Source organism: Narcine bancroftii, chromosome 7 (assembly GCF_036971445.1).
Source record: "Narcine bancroftii isolate sNarBan1 chromosome 7, sNarBan1.hap1, whole genome shotgun sequence".
Classification (NCBI taxonomy): domain Eukaryota; kingdom Metazoa; phylum Chordata; class Chondrichthyes; order Torpediniformes; family Narcinidae; genus Narcine; species Narcine bancroftii.
The window spans coordinates 175184024-175204023 of record NC_091475.1 but is presented as its reverse complement, the minus strand read 5'-3'; the positions used below and the strand labels follow the sequence as shown (position 1 = coordinate 175204023).

Genomic DNA, 20000 nt, shown 5'->3' with positions numbered 1-20000 from the left:
AACATTCAAAAAGGCGATGAAAACCAAAAAACTCCTAAACAACACCTGGACTCTCAGAATTGCAGATTTCCTATTGGGCTACAGAAACACACCTACCACAAAATGCACCCCAGCAAAAATGATGTTTGGCTGCAACCTGCAGACAATACTGTCTACAGCTCACCCAGATCTGGGGGTCTGTTTAAAAAAATCCACATCACCACAAACTTTACCTAGAACACTGGAGGTGGGCGAGAGAGTATTGGCACAAGATTACAGACAATACAAATACCAGTGGGTGGTAGGGGTGATCCCACAAAATTTGACCTCCTGAGAATGGTGAACCTCTTAAATTTGCTACCATGGGCAACTGTGGAGGCCAAGTGGTTGGATGTATTTAAGGTAGAGATTGATAAGTATCGCAATAGTCAGGGTATCAAAGGTTATGGGGAGTGGGGTTGAGTCGCAGAATGCATCAGCTCATGGTGGAATGGTGAAGCATACTCAACAGGCCAAATGGCCTACTGCTCATATCTTATGGACATATAGTCTCATAATTGTAAAGTAACCGGTATGTACTCATTAATATTTCACCCAGTACTTCCAACTTGTGTAGAAATAAGTAGTGGGAATAAAATTCTTCAGCTTCCCTGGCCAGAAAATGAGAGAATTCATTAGTGCAGTTAGTGCAACGTTGTTACAGCATGAGACCGGGGTTCGAATCCTGCCCTGTCAGTAAAGAGTTTGTACATTCTCCCCATGTCTTGTGGGTTTTCCCTGGGGGTCTAGTTTCCTCCCACCATTCAAAAATGTAACAGGGGTTGTAGGTCAATAGGGTGTAATTGGGTGGCACAGGCTGGTTGGCTGACAGGGCCTGTTACCATGCTGTATGTCTAAATTTAGTATAAACTTAGAAATCATTCTTTTTATTTTAGAAAAAGGACCAATATCCAAATGTTGGCCTCTTATGAACCGGAATAAGTAAAAAACCAGATTTTATTGGCAGGTGAAAAATTTGAAAGTCAATTCCAAAGTTTATGACTGAAACTTTTTTTTGCCATTTAGCGTAGGAGGGATCATGGACAAACAATAACGTTCAATATCAAAGTGAGGCTACCTAGGGGCCTAGTCCTGGGATGCAATCAAATCCTGGATTAAAAAAAAGAATGTGCTAAATAAAAGTCAGTCCACCATGAAAGAAGACATGTATTTTCATTTTGGATGACTTTCCCAGAAAGTCACAGTCAAGTTTTTAGATTTTATGAAAAATTGGTTGGGTTCTCCAGATCTTGCAGTACTCGATGAGTCAGCACAGAGGTGGTATATAAACCTGATCATTTATTTGTACCTGAAATAGGTTCTCTAGGGCATGGTTTTTGATATATTTTTAGTAGAAAGCACTTGAAAACATGTATTCATCATTTCTTTCCATTATGCTACTCATAGATTACATCAAATTCAATGAGATTGACTTCTACTCAACTCGTGATAATATAGAGGATGAACATGACATTCTGTGCCCTCTTTGCCTGGACTGTAATGATCTGAGTCAGGATGGCAAATTAATCTTCACATTCTGTGTGTGATAAATATTTACGGAATGGTTCGTGTCCACTGCTTTAAATACTTTCACAGTTCAGGTTCTTATTTAAGGTGGCAAAATTAAATGCCTTTTAAAACCCCACTTGTTTTCATTAATTCCAAGCTGTTTCTGAAATTTGCTGAGAGCGGCAGCGCCGCAGAAGGTAGAAAAGACTGAGCTCAGCATAACCTAGGATTGGCTTCAGCATCCATGTTTCTGCTTTCTGTCAACATTAAAGCAAACCACCATTAATAATGGATGTTATATCTGTATTTGAATACTGAAATATCCTTCAGAACACTGACTGTTATAAAATGATGGGGGGGGGGGTGGGCGCAGAAAAAGTGAATGCAGTGACCCATTGCAAGGACTAACTTGACAAATTGCCTTCAGTACATCTGTGATCTGCTTGAGTAACGGCTGTTTTCTCTGGTCTTACTAAAGTGCATCTGGAGCTACAACAGTTAAAATGTATTGGCTGCAAACACTGAGGCATTGTTTTTTTTTATATATTGTGTACTGCAAGACATTATGTGTGGGCCTAACAGAGACTTTGATTTCTTCTCATCTTTGACTGCACTCAGAAGTTGCTGGAAATGTCATGTGATGCATTAATTGTATAAAGTACATCTGCTAAGCTCTGTAACAGAGCAGAGGGTCAGTGGAGATGGACTCGCTCTCTCTCCTTTGGACGAAGAAAATAAAGCTGATTGGACCGAGTATCAGAGTTGAGTGATTATTGTACAGCAAAATTCTTTGACGGGGGAATAGAGCTAAATTGAATAACACTGAAAAACATCTGCTGGGACCACAACACAGGATTAATCCTGTAAAGGGACAATAGTTAGAGGCAGTTAGTTTGAAGGTGAATGCAAGGAGGGAACCCCAGTGGAATGGCTTGCTGGGCCAGGTTCACTGACCTCATACACGTGGACAAGTGCACATCTCCGGAGCTACACCACCAGCCCCACACCCAGTTTAATGGCTCACACTGCCATCTTTCATCTAGAAATAACCTCTATCAATCAGAATCTGATGGTGGCATGGTGAGCGTAGCAATTAGCACAATGCTGTTTACAGCGCCCCGATTGAGCCCAGGGTTCGAATTCGCGCTCTTTGTAAAGAGTTCTCCTCATCTCTGCGTAGGTTTCCTCCAGGTGCACTAGTTTCCTTCCACTGTTCCAAAACGTACCAGGGGTTGTAGGCCAATTGAGTGTAATTGGGGGGTACAGGCTCTTGGGCTGAAAGACCTCACTACTGTGCTGAATATCCAAAAAAGAAAAAGCAGAACTGGGATCTCAATCTCAGTTATTTTCCAACCCTTTAAATGAGCAGGCTGATGCGATCGAGGAGGACTTGTTTTGCACTCTGTTTTTGTAAATTCAGAGGCTGATTGGGGAAGGGTAGACTGTTGTTTATGTGCACAAAGTGGAGGGGTAACAGGCAAGGTGGGTGGGTTGTAAGGTGGTTCTTTCCTTATATCATTTGTGTAAAGCTTCTGTGTGCTCCCAATTCTGTATGCAACCTGCACCTTGAGGTTTCTCGATCCCTTCATGAATTCTCCTTCTCCACTTTGCTAGTGATGCCAAGCTCGTGGGTCACAGGGAACGTTACAGTTCAAGGAAGCTTTGGGCAAATCGTTGAGTCTTTTACTGACTGCTCCTAGCAGATCTTAGAATAGAAACTCTGGTGTCAGTCATGCAAGCAATGTGGTCTGCCAAGCTGAGTCAAATAGACTAACTTCTCATTATTAGTCTTTAATTTAGCTGAAAAGTTAAATGAGGGAAGTTTTTTATGAATTACTTTTTAAAAAGACATACAGCATAGTAATAGGGCCTTCCGGTCCATGCTGCTCAATTACACCCATTTAATCTACACCCCTAGTACATTTTTTGAAGGGTGGGAGGAAACCAAAGCACCCTGAGGAAACCCACACAGACATGAGGAGAACATACAAAGTCGTCACAGACAGGGCCAGATTAGAATTCCAGTCACTGGTGTTGTTACAGTGATGCACTAACCTCCACGCTAACTGCACCACCCCTTTGCCTCCATAGAACAATACAGCACAGCCCTTTGGCCTTCGATGTTGTGCTGACCCATATATCCTTTCTAAAAATAAAAAGTACTAAACCATAACCCTCTATGTTTCTTTAATCCATGAGTCTAAGAGACTCTTAAATGTCCCCAATGTTTCAGCTTCCACGACCTTCCCCCCAAAGGCATTCCAAGCACCCTCAAATCTGTGCAAAAACAAAATTACCCTTTATGTCTCCCCTAAACTTTCCTCCCTTAACTTTGCCCATATGTCCTCTGGTGTTTGCTGCTCCTTCCCTTGGAAGCAGGTGCTGGTTGTCCACCTATCTATGCCTCTCAGTCTTGTAGACCTCTATCAAATCTCCTCTCATCCTTCTACATTCCAAAGTGAAAAGTCCCAGCTCTGCTAACCTTGCCTCATGACTTGTTTCCAAATCCAGGCAACATCCTGGTAAATCTCCTATGCACCCTCTCCATAGCTTACACATCCTTCCTATAATGAGGTGACGAGACTGTACACAATAATCCAAGTGTGGTCTTACTAAAGATATGCAGAGCTGTAACATGACCTCACTACTCCTGAATTCAATTCCCCTATTAATGAAGCCCAGCATCCCATAGGCCTTCTTAACTATCCTATCAACCTGTGCATCGACTTGGAGGGATGTATGGATTTGCACCCCAAGGTCTCTCTGTTTATCCACCATTAACCCTGTACTCAGCCTTCTGGTTAGTCCTTCCAAAGTACATCACCTCACATTTACCTGGATTGAAATCCATCTGCCACTTTTCTGCTCAACTCTGCATCCTGTCTATATCCTCTTGTAAACTTTGACAACCTTCAGCTCCATCCACAACTCTTCCAACCTTCATGTCATTCGCAAACTTACTGACCCATACTTCCACCTCTTCATCCGGGTCACTTATAAAAATTACAAAGAGTGAGGTCCCAGAACAGATCCCTACGACGCTGCACTGAGTCACCGACCTCAAGGCAGAATACTTTCCTTCTACTACCACGCTCTGCTTTCTGCAAATTTTTTATCCACACAGCTAATTTTCCATTGATCCCATGACTCATGACTTTCTGGCTAAGTCTCTCAAAGGGGACCTCATCAAATGTCTTGCTAAAATCCATATAGACCACATCTACCACCTTACCCTCATCAATTTCTTTTGTTACCTCCTCAAAAAGAAAATTCAATTAGCACGAGTCTAAATGAGTTCCAATGGTTTTACTTTCTTAAATTCTTTTCCTTGATAGAAGTCATAATCAAGAATATAACATGACTAGCATTAAGCTGAGCAGATCCATGGAAGAGCCAGATGTGACCTCAAAAACCTGCATCATCACAGTTTTGTCTGGTTTGCTCATCCAGGGAGCACAGCTGTGACTTGGTCATATCCTCAGTCACAGGTCGATTGAGAAACAGCTTCCTGGTCCTGATTTGAGTAACAGAGGCTGATACCACCCTGGCACTAATAATCATCACCCTGAATTTATACGTGAACAATATGCAACAACCCTATTTCCAAACTGAATCTGCCTTCTGACACATTGTGTGGTTTTGGACCACAGTATCCTAACCTCTTCCACCTATTCCCTGTCTACAATCAGCATCAAGTGTCACATCACTGTGTTCTTCCTCCTCAGATATGCCAAATTGATGACCAATTGCAGAATCAGAGCTTTTTTTGTTCATCCTGTATGCTAGACTCAAAGGTCAGATCACATGGGATCCAGGTTGAACTGACCAATTGACTACAGAATTAGCAGGATGGTAGGAGAAAGAGGGTGGTAGGGGAGGGTTGCTACTCACATCAAAGCCCCAAGACCCAGTGGTGTATCACAAAGATCAGAGCTGGATCCACTCTGTTTGTCAACTATATAATGACTTAGATGACAGTGTAGTTAGGTATGATCCATGCATATGACACCAAAATTGGTGGTGTCGTGGATAGTGATGACAGTTATCAGATTACAGCAGTATTTAGATGAACTGAAGAAGTGGGCCAAGGAATGGCAGATGGGATAATTATGACAAATGCCAGATGTTGCACAGTGATTAGAACTTACACAGTGAATGGTAATGCCCTGGATAGTGCTATAGAACAGAGTGACTTAGAGAAACAGGTACATAGCTCCTAGAAAGTGAGAAGAAAGGTAGACAGGATGGTTTGACACTCTTGCCTTCACCAGTTGGGGCTTTGAATATAGGAATAAGACCATTATGTCACCACTGAACGACCACACTTGGAATATCATGTGCTGTTCTAGTCACCCAGCTATAGGAAAGATACCAATAAGTTGGATAGAGTCATTAGGACCAGTGGACTTGAATTACAAGAAGAGGCTGAATTTTTCTCGTGGAGCATCGATTTGGGACTTTATAGAGGTTTATATCATCAGGGCAAAGCTGTCATATACCCACAGCCTTTTCCCAAGGGTACATGAATCAAAAATTAGAAGACAAATTTAAGAAAAGAGGGGAATGATTTAAATTGTACCTGAGGGGCAAATTTTTCAAACAGAGCATGGTGGGTCTATGAAATGAACTACCAGGGGCACAGATAACTTTGCTAAAGGGTCTTTTTCTTTTTTAAAACTAAAATTTTATGATGATCACTTGAGCCTCATTGCTGGAAGAGGATGTTGGTTTGCTTTTCCCTCTAGAGTATTTGGAAGATTTTGTGGAACAGCATTGGAGCTACTTTTCTAGTGCTTTGAGATACCTTCTCCAGGAAGTCCAGGTCTCAGAAGAAAATAAGACACCAGGGATCACTGTTATTCCAAGCATTTCCTTCACACCTACCAGCTCCTTCCCCACACCATCAACCATTGGATTGGTATTGCCTTTAAGACATGCAGAATTCATCTATTTCATCACCTTCCCTGTCAAATTCCACACTGCTGACAACCTACCTGGACTATTTTTCACACCTTTTCTGGGTCTCTGTCTCCTTCTCAAGAGCTGCCACTGACAGATTCTGTAAACTCACCAACTCCCAGTTACCTCAACAAGACCTTCTCCCACCCTATCTATAGTAAGGATGTGGTTGCTTTTCCCCCCAAATTCTCCATTTCAAGAGGAGACTTTCTATTACTCCAGGGCTTCAGAAATCTCCTCCTTCTTCCAGACTTCCCCTCTGACATGATTGATGGAACCTTCACAAATATTTTCTCCATTTCTTGCACATTCAAATTTATTGAGAGTATGTACCTGTACATGACATCACATACAATCCTGAGATTCTTTTTTTTTCTGAAGACTAGGCAGAATTTCTACTTTTCAGTAACTGTAAACTGTACTCAATAAAAATTATACTTATACAAAAGAGAGACATGCAAACAAAGAAAGAAATGTAAACAAACTGACTCATCAATGCAAAAAAAAAAACAAAAATGCTGGAGGAACTCAGCAGGTCTTGCAGCATCTGTAGGAGGTAAAGATATATTCGGGCTTGAGTCCTTCTTGAAAGTCTGAGCTAAAAGTAGGCAGGCAACTGAATAAAATGGCTGGGGAGAAGGGAAGAAAGGGCAGGGGGAGGAGCACAGATCAACAGGGAAAATGTGATGATTGGACATGGAAAGGTGAGAATTACCTGGGGGAAGGGGCAGCTGTGAATGCAGAGCTAGACGAATGGAGAAATAGGGAAGAGACCAGGGGACAGGGAAGGGTAGCTAACAGAATCCAGTGCCCAGATGGAATATGACGCGTGTTCCTCCAATTTTGCGGGGAGTCTCAGTCCAGTCATGCACGAGACCATGGACAGATCTATCAGGGAATGAGGCGAGAATTGAGATGGATTACCCCTGGAAGATCCCCACCCTTTACGAGGACAGAGCGAAGGTGTTCAATGAAGTGAACTCCCAGTCTGCGTCCAGATGTAGAGGAGACCATAACGGGAGCACCGGATGCAGTAGATGATCCCTGCAGATTTACATGCCAAGTGTTGCTTCACTTGGAATCTGTAGAGGTACAATTCAGAAAAGAATAAATGCACTGTAGTAAATAATGTGCAAAGTAAGTCTTTAAATGAGCCTCTAATTAAGTCTTGTTCAGGAGACTATGGTGGAGTGGTAGCACCTGTTTCTGAACCTTCTGGTATGAGACTTGCAGAGGTCCACCTGCCACTTGGTCTACTGTTATTCCTTGCTTGTGATGCAGCCACTGTGACCACTGTGCAGAGCACTGACACTATTCATAATTGTCACCTTGAGTCTAGTCCCTCTGGCAATGAAGTAAAAGGAGTAATTTGATGGCCAGCAACTGATGTGGAGTTTACTGTTGATCAGGGAACTGGGATTACTATTTATTGGTCATGCAGCCTGACAAAATTCTACCTCCCCAACCAGAAATTGGATGGCTCCACAAATTGCTTCCCCTTTTCTTTCTCCCAAGCATGTATGATTTCCCAGCTGTGCAGAATACAGACTCTGGAATCATTATTAGATCAGGTTGCAGGGGAAGGATCGCTTTGATGCATACATACCAGTATCTACCTTTATGGGTAAGAGAATAAACTTTTCACCCACAATCCTCGTGTACTGGTTTTGGAATAGTGACTCAGATATGGGGAGACAACAGGCTGAACCTAGAGCTGTTCCCTGGATACCAGGTAGAGCTATCGTGGTTCAATGTCATGTGCCAACTTGATGCAAGGAATGGGAACCCATTGGGAGTTTAAACATTGTGCTTTGTATCATGGTGTTTGTTTACATTCAGGGTATGATTTTCCCCACGATGGCCCGTTTTAGATTTGGATTTGATCCATAAATTATGAACTCATTTCTTAATCATACCACTTAGTCAGGTGTGAATTCCTCCCACGATAGCCAACTTCAGGTGAAACTTCAGTACTGATTTATTTAACCTGCCACCATGTGTAAATACAAGGTTCACTTTCCCAAATCGGGTAACATTGATATTGCAATCAAATGGATTCACAGACACACAAGAACCAATGGCTTTGTTGGCTTGGGTGTGTCAAAGGCTGGGACAAGGCAAACATTACAAGATGTGTGGCAGGAATCCCTGCAGACTGAATGCCTGAAACCAGCCACGCTCATTCATACCCTCCAATGTGGAATGACGGAGAACGATTTAGTTGTCACTCCACAATGGCCGCAACAAATTTTCATTATATGCAATAATAGTATTTATGAAAACTAAGCAGGTACTCAGCAAAGCTGCAACTTGAGGCTGTTCAGGTAAATGACCAGTGAAGCTCTAAGTGCAGTTAATGGTGAAAAATTTCAATAAGCACAGCTAATGTATCAGTACAGGTACAAAAATCCTTTAACTGGAACCCTTGGGGACAGTGTGTTCTGAATTTCAGACTTTTCCGGATTTCAGAACAAAAGCCAGCTGCCCCAGATTTAAGCCCACCCGAATTGTGCTGCCGTATCCACCCCCTTCCGGTCACACTGGCGTCTCTCTCCCCCTTGCCCACTCGAGTTGCACTGCCATCTTTCACCCCAACTGATTCTTGCTGCTCTCTCCCCCTGCCTGCCCGAGGTGTGCTGCCACCTCTCTTCCCTCGCCTGCCCGAGTCATGCTGCCACCTCTCTACCCCCACCTGCCCGAGTCGTGCTGCCACCTCTCTCCCCCCCACCTGCCCGAGTCATGCTGCCATCCCTCTCCCCCCCCACCTGCCCGAGGTGTGCTGCCACCTCTCTTCCCCCGCCTGCCCGAGTCATACTGCCACCTCTCTACCCCCACCTGCCTGAGTCGTGCAGCCACCTCTCTCCCCCCCACCTGCCCGAGTCGTGCTGCCATCCCTCTCCCCCCCCACCTGCCCGAGTCGCACTGCCATCTCCCTCCCCTCCCCCACCCAACCTAGTCACACTGCTGTCACTCTCTCTCTCTCTCTTTTTCCCTCCACTGTACCAGCACCAGGAAAAAAATGCTGAGTTTTGGAGATTTCCAGAATTTAGATGTCCAGATAAAGGATTATGTACCTGTATCTATAAAGAAGAAGAGCACATGGCAGTGAATTTCCTCATGAAGTCCATATGGACACAAAATGCCAACCCATTTCCTTCAACCAACTTGCTCTCCATATTATACTTTATTGATGGCTGATATTTGCAGCTTCTTAGTCTGCTGCTTTCAAAGCTTTATGCTGGATGAACTAGAAGAGGAAGGCCCTCATGCTGACAGAATATAGGATTTGAGATGTTTTGTTGAAGTTGTTTAAGACATTAGTAAGGCCAAATATGGAGTGTGTGCAGTTCAGGGTGCCTAACTACAGGAAGGATATCAATAAGATTGAAAGAGTGTAGAGACAATTTTCTGGAATGTTGCCAGATTTTCAGGGGTTGAATTACAGGGAAAAATTAAGCAGGTTAGGACTTTATTCCTTGGAGCGAAGAAGAATGAGGGGAGATTTAATCGAGGTTTATAAGATCATGTGAGGGAAAGACAGAGTGGATGTGAATAGGCTTTTTACATTTAGATTAAGGGAAATATATACAAGAGGTCATAGTTTTAAGATGAAAGGTGAGAGGTTCAGGGACAACATTAGTGGTAAGTTTTTCACTCAGAGGGTGGTGGGAGTGTGCCATTTGATATGGTGGATCTTGTGTTTTAAAAGTAAATTGCGTAGGTACGTGCATGTGAGGGGACTGGAGGGTTATGGTATGGGAGCAGGTCAGGGGGACTCGGGAGATGATAGTTGGCAGATTAGAGAGGACAAATGCCTGTTTTCTGTGCTGTAGTGTTCTATGTTTTGGTCAGAGGGGAAGCAGCAGGAATAGATGCATCAGCTATGTGCTGCTGTCAATTTGACAGATTGGCAGGAACAATCTAACCCCTCAAGCATCATTTAGGCATATAATGTTGTTGTCCTGGAGTGCCAGTAATTCTCGATATTGAACTGCTAAAATGCAAATCTAATGGGAAAGCTGAAATTCTCTGATAGATCATTCAAAGCCTTGACAGTAGCATTCAGTCATTCTCAATGGGGGCCACAGCACATTTATAGGGGAGCCATGGACAGATACCATAGAATATTTTTTACATAGCTGGTAGGAGATAAGTGCAGAAGAAACTAACTAAACTTGATTGCTTCACAGGGAAGCGGGCCCATAAACTTTGAGCAAAGTCCCAATGGAGCCATAGCTAAAAGGATATGAATGGCTGTATAGATATTCCTTATCATAGATAGACGGCTCCACCATTGAGGTCATCAAGAGTATCAAGTTGCTTAGAGTGCACTTGGTGGAAATCTCACCTGATCCCTCAACACCAGCTCCATAGCCAAGAAAACCTTCCTGCGAAGGCTGAGGGAAGTTCATCTCCCACCCACCATCCTGACTACATTCTACAGAGGATGTATCAAGAGTATCCTGTGCAACTGCATCACTGGCTGGTTTGGAAGCTGTATCTCCTTGGACTTCAAAGCCCTGCAAAGGATAGTGAAGTCAGCACAAAAGATCATTGAGGGCTCTCTTCCTACCATGAAGGACGTCGACAACACTCAATTCAGGCGAAAGGCAATAAACATTGTGAAGAACTCAACTTATCCCTCAGGTCACACATGTCAAACTCTGGCCCGCAGGCCAAATTTGGCCCGCGATATAATTATATTTGGCCCGCAAGATCATTTCAAAAATGTATTAGAGGTGGCCCGCCCTGCAGCGAGAGCCGATGCTGTTTTTTGGTAATGTCACCCCCACCATCCTTCCCCTTCATTGCACATCTTTCCCCATTGTAACACGAGAAATTGTAACACGAGAAGTCTGTCGATGTCATCAGCCGGCAAGCCAGTTGGAAGGCTCCCCGCACAACCAGTCACTTCTCCCACCTGTCGAGCTGTGCGGCGGATTGGCGAGCGCCTGTGATTTCCTGTCGGCGCGACGGGCATGGCAGGCTGCGCACGGCCCCCGGGCAGCACGAGTCCCGCGCGACTGGCACCGGACGGCACTTCTCCCGGTCGCCACGGCCTTCAGCGCTTGCACCCGCGCGGACCCCAGGGACGGCTGGTTCGGCCCTGCACGTGAAGAGAGAGATGGTGGCTGTCCGCAAAGGCTGATCGGCAGCGTGCTGGGCCTGAGTGGGTGGGTAAGCAGGGGTGGGCAGAGGGTGTAGGTGAGGAGTAATGGGCAGGGGAAGTTATGGTGGTGCGAGGGGCAGTTAGAGGGAGGGATGAGTAGAAGGAGGGTTGGATAGGGAAGAGGTAAAAGGGGAGGGGCAGGGCGAGTAGGGGAGGGGTGATTAGAGGGTGAGAGACGGGTAGAGGGAGGAACAGGTTGAGGGGAGAGGCAGTAGGGGGGCGTGTATAGGATGGGGTGGGTAGAGGCAGAGCGAGTGGAGTGAGGGGTGAGTAGAGGTTGGGTAAAGGACTGGTCAGGTAGAGGGATGGTGGGTCGAGGCCTAGAGCCTGAGGAGTGAGCAGGAAATGCTGAGTCCTGATGCAGGCCAAAATGGACACAGCCTGCGAATGCTCCACAGGGACCAAATAGGTTTCCCTCAGGTCAAGCAAATGGTGAACTTGAGCTACCTACTCCTGACCTGTAACATTATCGTCCTAAAGTTATATCCTAAAGTTTAACATTACATATGTTGAAAGAAGAGAAAACATGCAGATGTTGAAAAATTTCAATAAATATTTAGTTCGGCCCTCGACTTAGTCCAAGTTTTTAATTTTGGCCCTCCGTGAATTTGAGTTTGACACCCCTGCCTCAAATAAACTGTTCTCCCTTCTACCATCTGGTAGTGCAGTACTTGGGCCCTTATGTCCATTCGGGCAACAGTTTTTTTCCCCACCAAGCCATTAGGCTCCCAAATTCTCAGAACATATATGGATAGGGTACTGTGGCCTTTTACTGTATACATCTTAACGTCTTAATATTTTATTGAGTTTAGCTTCTATTCTAATATATTTATTTAAATATGCTCTGTGGTCCTGGAGAAACACTACCTCGTCTTTACCATGCGAACATAGTATGAACAATAAATAAAGGGGACTTGGCTAAACACTTCACGAACCTTTACCATGAACAGCCATGGAATTTAGGGTGTATTGCTGTACTCTAATAATGATCCTTCATTGTACAATGCCAACAGCCACATGCACTGTATGGCCACTAGAACTTTAGTTATTAGTAATTCTATGCCTGCATTGTAACACATGATTTGGTAATGTTCGATTTATCACTTTACTTAAGTAGAATTATTTTAACTTTCAGTCAATACCAGTGTGCTCAAAGAACAATACTCTCAACACTCAAGTAGAGAAAACCAAAAAATGACACCCTCATTTACAACTTCCTTTTCTTTCCAGGTAGAAGGTTGCCTTACACAACATTTGTAGTATATTTTCTGATGGTTCTCCAGTTCTACTCCAATGCTTGGCATTCAGTACTATTACTGCAGTATTGTAACTGTAAATCCCTGTCTCTTCAGGCAAGGGATGATTCTTCCCGACAATCAAGCAATAACATGGTTATCTTTGGGTGTTTTTACAATCTTCCTGTCCTCCCACTCAGCTACTCAGAGAAAAACTCCCTTTGGAGGACAGGGAGACCAAAGGGAGTTGTCCAAACTGCTGCCGTTGTTGGAACTCTGAAATTTCACAGAGACGACGCTGACTTCTTAATGGGAGTAGAAGTGGGGCAATAACATAGCTTCAAGAAATTTTAAACAGCAAAATGATACTATTTCTGCTCAACTTACAGTCTGTAACAAACAGCAAAAATGCATTAGCACGTTAATTCGATGCTGGTTGTTGAGCCTTATTCATGGTGATACATTTGTCAACGTAGCAGTTATTGTACTACAAAGTAATTCATTGTGTGAAACATTTTGAAATGCTTGGATGTGATAAATTGCTGTTTATTATTAGGGGATGAATTATCTTCCACCTCCTCATGGCACAAAATGTCAGACGTGGGTTCCAAAGCTCCAAGTTACATGTTTTATTCATTTTATGAAAATGTAAAATTTTATAAACCTTGAACAATATATTTGGGAAAATACAATCATGTAGTTCATTATTTTCATCCACAAAAAAAAACGACCAAATCAGAAGGACCAATTAGGTACAGGAATGCACTGAGTGAGTGTAGGAATAACTCAACCTCACAGAAGCAGAACAATAGTTGGGATTGCATTTTTGATACGACTTCAGATCATTCTGAAGCAGAAGTATAAGGTGGTACCAGAAATAATACAAGATCAAAAAGTGCATCAGGATTGAAATGGACCGAGTTAAAATGGCATTGCATCCACACCGGTTTTGATAGAAACCAAAAGGGAGCAATTTTATAAAATTTGTAAAAGCAATGTATTATGCAGGTTTGAATTGCAAATCCCAGTTCTTTTGCATAATTGCACAGGCAAATGTTTACATTAGTTGCAGTCATGTGACCGTTCAAACATTACAGCTTTATCTCTCACCATGGGAAGAGCACTTTAAAGTAGGAAGTAGTGAAGCTCAAACCTTCATGTGAAATGAATATGCACTGCAGGATCAATCGCTATTGCAAAAGGTTCTTCTAGCTGTAGTGCGCATCAAAAGAACCAAAGACTTGTTGATCCAAACCAAGGCTTTTGTTAACTAAAAGACAGAAGCATATCACAAGTAGGTCAACCAGTCCAGAATGACCTGGTCTGGCTAGGAGCAATCCTTTAAGACCTGTCAGTAGGTGTGGCTACACTCTCAGCCAATCACAGTCATCCTACACTACCATCTGTACATATACACATTGGTGATAGAATCTGTACCATCACATTAGCTTCATTAGATCAAGAAACAAGAGATTGCAACCTCATGAACCTCACAGAAAAGAGTATGGATAAAATACAATGCACATCCATAGTGAAGACTACTGAAGTTGGGAAGATGAGGAGGAATAATCCTTACCCAAAGTCGTAAAAGTTGGCACGAGTAATTTTGGATGGTTAATGTTGACAGGCTATTTGTGCATATCAAAGGAATGCCTTGGTGATAAGATTTCAGATTTATTGTCAGAGTACATACATGACATCACATACAATCCTGAGATTCTTTTTTTCTGTGTGCAAGGCAGAATTACCACGAATTGGTAATGCAAAAAATAAACTGTACACAGCATAAACAAGTAAACAAATAAAACTGTAAACAGATAATAAGTGTAAACAAACTGTGGTGTACAAAACAAAAAAAATCAGTTAACACTAAGTTTTAGGGCAAACACACACTAAAATTGAATGGTAAATAGAAGAGGCAATAGGATGAAGCATACGCATTTGGAGGAAGTATCGCCAGTTGAAAGATGTATAGTTACCTCTCTCAAAAAGAGAGCAAAGTAACTAAGCTTCAGGATAAATAGCAGTTGAAGCATCAAAAATAAGGTGAAGACAGAGAGACGTCTAATGGAGAACAAGAATTTGGAGAAGTAATGGGTAGAATGTATAGGGCTGTTGTGCCAGTCTTTCCTCCCATCTGTGAGCAATAGGTCACCAAGTTTATCACCCCAAACCCAGCAGGGTCTCACACATTTCAAAAGGTTTAGTAACTATGCATCCATTAAATTCTAAGAATTCACTTAAACATATTCTGAAAATATCTTGGGTGTTGAATCACTAATATAACATTCCTATTAAATGCAATAGCAAAGTTTGGATCGAGGGGCAGGAAGATGCACAGTATTTGGATGCAGTAGGTTTAATCTAAATAATAGTGTGCATTACTGCTCAAATGACCTCCTCCTCCCTCCTCTGTTTATTAACTAACATTGGAATTCACACATGGTACTTAAATGGTGCAGGGATATTTGTCTGGCAAAGCAGTAGTATAAACTGTTCTCTGATGGTGAACCAAGCTTCATATTCTGATTCTACAGAATTGATCTCATGAAACTGCAACTGAGCTTGCTTCATGACATCAGCCCATTCTGCCTTTGGAACTTATTTTTATTCATTTATAACCAAACTTGTACTGAGCAACACTTTACAAAGTAGACCCTGACTACATCTACTTATTTAAACATCTCTTTTTTATCCTTTCTGCTGATGTAATCAATTTATTTGCACGTTCTTACGGTCTCCAAGGAATTGATTTCAAGCATATAAATTAATGAGGATAGGGCAGAACAATTTGAAAATAATCAGGAAATGAAGTGGCTGCTCTCACAAACATGAGGAAAATAAATCAAGAATTGGCTGGATTAAAAGACAGACTTTCCCGAGTTGCACTTTTCTCTAATGAGGAGGAGGAGGACGCAAATGGTCAATGCACTGAAGTTTGACTGAGTATGATCATCCAATTTTTAGGGTTTGGTTCATGAGACCATTTCCTATCTTGTCCTCTCTAAACTGCTGGAACCACACCCTGCCTCATGTTTGGCTGCACCATATGATTCAGATTTTGCTTTAACAAATTTAAGCTGGCAAGCCAGTGCTTCTACATTCACTGACTTAAAGTTGTTAAAATACTCTTTTTGCCTGTGATTAAAAAGTTAAAAGCAAAAAATATACATGTGGGGAACTGGAAATCTGCAAATCAAAATCACTGTCATTTGTGAACATTAACCTGGGCTACATTTTGCCAGCTTCTCCAATGCCATTCTCCACAGGTTGAAATGTCACCTGATTTTAATTTATGCCAAACAAACAAGGATGCATATGTATTAACTCAAATTACTTTCATGCCAACATTTCTACTCCTCAGTTGACTGTGACACACACAATGGTCTGATCCTTTTCGTGAATCAACTGCACCAAGTTTATCTGTATCCTATCACAAGTAACAATCAGCCCTACTTATCCAAACCAAAACTCAAAAAGAACAAATAATAGTCGATTTTGGAAACAAAAAAAATGCTCCTGTTAATAAAGAACAGAATTCCATAAAAAGTACAGCGTCAGTTAAACTCCGACTTTGCACTGTTTCCTACCCTAGTATCTTGTGCTGTGCTTGCCTTTCTGTTGAGGTCTCCCTGGATTGCTTTGCTTCGCACCACTGCTCAGCACAGAGATTGTAATCAGACAGCCAACAGCTGCAGGTCATAAATTTAGGTCTGTCATGTTCAGACTAATCATGTGGGTACAAGGCACCCTTTGCCTTTTATAAGTTCCCTGCTAGGGATTCCTTTGCATTCAAAATACTTACTACTATTTGAGAAATGATTAACTGGTCATTTTCAAACCTCCAGAGCTGATTATAATAAATATTTGGCAAATGCTTCTTAATTTTTATACAAGCTCTTTAGGAAAACTATACAATGGAGCTCTCGAACTCCAGGGGACTCCCATTACACAATGACACAAACACGATTTGAGGAAATACTTTCATAAAGTACAAGATCACGTTTTATGCTTATGCCAACCCACCAAGTAGGAAGTAATGAAGCTCAAACCTTCATCCGAAATTAGTATGCACTGCAGGATCAATTGCTATTGCAAATTTTTTTTCTAGCTTCATTAGATCAGGTAAGAATGACACTTGTCCTACAGACAACCACAAGGACATCCTGGATTAAACTAGAAGGTCATTTTATTGTGAAGATTGACAATACCCATTTTCCTTTTGGTTCTGGGCAAAGTCTTGTGGAGACTGACAGAAGGAATGGGAAGGAGATTGTTAACTTCAAGCTGCGTATATTTCCGACATTCAAAACATTTTTCACTCTGTTCAAAGTTCCAAACTCTGAATCAAATTTTTTTTGGCTAAGAGGCAGATATTGAGGATCTTTGGCTAAAATTTACATTTTAGGAAATAAACAATTTTAGTAATGATGCAACCATTTCACAGAATGATTCATGAAGCCTCAAGATGAAAATTAACCAGAAATGAGCCCACTAGTACCAGGTCAGCAGGGACAACCTCAAAACATGGTATGAACAGTTAACCCTCTCCTAAGATAGCAGCTTATACAATTTAGTATTTTGATCAAGCAGGTAAAACTTTTAACCTGCTTTCTAGATTTAATCAAGGCAAGTATATTATCATCCGATTGCACAAGAACAACCTGACAAAACAGCTTTCTCTGGTCCTCAGTGCAAAGCATGCAGACACACAACACACATACAAACCAACGATACATATGCAGGGCAAGTGTTCATATATTCAAATAAATAAATAAACATTGTTTCATGAATAGGAGTCTTGATAGTGCGAGCAGTTCATTTGGTCGTTCAGCATTCTCACCGCCTGTGGGAAGAAGAGGCCACCTCAGATTCCTAGGTCTTAGGTAACCTGTCAGCTGCAGGGAGGTGAGCACAGCCTCATTTAAATACTTTTACTGAAACATTTGTGGGCCAGGATACACTTTCCTTCACTCATATCACGCTCCACCAGTAGCCTCTACACCTTGACCGTGACCCTCCCCCAGACAAGACATACAAAGATCTCAGGATCATAAGCTAGCATCAGACACTTCTGTCACAGGGTGAGACATTGCATCCCTCATACAGCCACACACCCATTGCAGCCCAATGTCGGACCATACCTTTGACCAATGAATTGTAACCAAGTCAGATACAAAAATCAACTTCTTCAAGATGAGGTAAAGTTTCAAGTTTGTAAATCAGCCATTCCTGGGATTTAAACACTCCACTGGAGTCAGGGTTTCATTTCACCTGTGACTTTGGATAGTTCCAGAGTCACTGTCTCCTCCAATTTCACCAGAATGGAATGAGTCCCAAATCGAATCACCTAGGAGTTTCAACTAAGAGTTTAAATAGCAGCATTCTGGTACCCCAACCAGCACTTTCACCTTCATCTATGTAACCAGCCGCATTACCATCACCTCACCTGGCCATTACAGCCATCTTCAATCACAGCAAAGCAGTAGGCCACTTACTCCATTAAATTTCTTCAGCCTCCAATCTGGCAATCTTTCTGCCAAGTCAATGCAGTAAACCTACTGCCCCCCAATACAGTAATTATCTAGTCCCATTTATGTAGCAAATCACTTAGCCTAACGTAGTACATCTAAACAATGCTGCAAATGAAGTTTCGTGCCAATGCAACAAACTATGTAGAATGTCTGAACGGAACACAATGCCTTATTAAACTAAATTTCTGCTGCTTGCACATGATATATATCCCTTTATTCCCTGTACGTTTACTTGTCTAGATCAGTCTTAAGTGCTAGTTTCATATCTGCTTCCACCACTACCCCTGGCAACCTGTTCCAGCCACCTATCATTCTCTGGTAAAAAAGACTTTCTCCACATATTTTCTTTAAACTTTCTCCTCTCTCCGTAAATGCGTGTCCTCCAGTATGTGACATTTTTACCCTGGGAAAATCATCCTGACTTTCTACCTGATACATGCTTTTCATAATTTTACTTACTTCTCTTAGGCCTTCTCACAATGTCTGCCACTCCAGAGTAAGCAATGCAAGCAATCTCTCATACAGTAAAACCCTTAGTATCTGACACCTATGGGGATTGGTAGATGCTGGAAGAGTGAATTTTCCGGTTGCTTGAGACTGCGTGTTGCGTGATTGGCAAAGTAATGGCGAGGCATGCCAATTTTAAACTTCCATATTTTTAACCAATTTATTTTCCTAGACTTTTCTGCCGATTGCTTGAGGCTGCCAGTTGCTTGAATTCCAGATAACAGGGGTTTTATTACAAATCTCTTCTGCACCCTTCACAAAACATCTACATCCTTCCAGTAACGTGCTAACCAGAATATTGCAATAACCAAAGGTACAATACAACTTCCTTATTCTTATACTTAATGCCCTGACCAATAAAGACAAGCATTCCATGTGCTTTTTTTTGCTACCCTACCTACCTGTGTGGACACTTGGAATATAGAAGATTTCTGCCTATTGATGCACCATTAGTAACTCCAAAAGACTGAAGCTGAATGAACCAATAGGCTTTTATTAGCTTTAGAACAAAAGCACATCCATGCTGTTCGACTGCCTGCACTAGGCAAGGGGCTGTGGAACAGTCTGGAGCCTGTAGGAGGAGCCAGAGGCACAGTCAGCCAATGGTATGCCCCAACGAACAAACATATACATTCAGTGGTTTACCACACCTGTCAATGTAGCAAAGGTGGATAATGCAAAATAAATTGCAGCTCTACCGGAGCTGCTGTCATGACAATGCTACCGCTGGTGCAGATCGGGGAGAGTAGGCACACAGTGCTGCTCCTAAGGGTAAACCACCCATCCCTAATGTCGGCAGCTCCATACAGATTTTAAACAGCCCTGTTAAAGCAACCAACAGTCTTTGTAAATAAAATCCTGCAACCGCAAGGTCAGGGCTCAAGATGGTGGTGCCTGAACTCAGCAGTGGTCACAAGGGATTGCAGACTCTAGGGGAGCAGTAGACAGGTGAGGGCATCAGAACTGGGGACAACCCCACTGTTGAGAAGAAGCATGGCAGACGACCCTGCAGGACGGTGACCATGGCAACAAACCAGCGAGGGGTTCAGTGTTGCTGAGGACCAACGC

At 42.5% G+C, this 20000-nt stretch overlaps 1 protein-coding gene across 6 annotated transcripts in view; it reads right to left on the bottom strand.

The window, feature by feature from the left end:
* The window catches only part of sgcg (sarcoglycan, gamma), a 527276-nt gene that overhangs the window by 365448 nt on the left and 141828 nt on the right, over positions 1–20000 (bottom strand). The window contains exon 1 of one of the 6 annotated variants that reach the window (XM_069891402.1): positions 16482–16591. The exons of 4 other annotated variants lie outside the window; for them this stretch is intronic. The gene's annotated coding sequence lies outside the window, so the exon portion shown is untranslated. Of the gene's footprint in view, positions 1–16481; positions 16592–20000 lie in introns of those variants that run through there. One more of the 6 variants, XM_069891404.1, reaches the window with a different exon arrangement.